This window comes from Penaeus monodon, chromosome 32, assembly GCF_015228065.2.
Source record: "Penaeus monodon isolate SGIC_2016 chromosome 32, NSTDA_Pmon_1, whole genome shotgun sequence".
Classification (NCBI taxonomy): Eukaryota; Metazoa; Arthropoda; class Malacostraca; order Decapoda; family Penaeidae; genus Penaeus; species Penaeus monodon.
Window position 1 is genome coordinate 25,725,605 of NC_051417.1, and position 265 is coordinate 25,725,869.

The window sequence follows — 265 nt, forward strand, 5'->3', positions numbered from 1 at the left end:
CCAGTGGCTCTTAGTCCTTTTCGTGACGCCGAACCATGAAAACAAATTGCTTCAAAACTGAAGATGATATTTAGCAAACGTATACAAAATAAGCCAAAGTTGAAATGGTCCTTCACAATGTAAAATATCAGTAATGAGAACTTTCGTTCTTGCAATGCATTTTGGAGGGATTTTGCCGATCGAACCCAGGTTTAGAACCTTGTTATATAAAAAGAAAAAGATTCGCACCCACTCTCTTAGGGCGGCAAGCGCCTCAAAGAGCAGA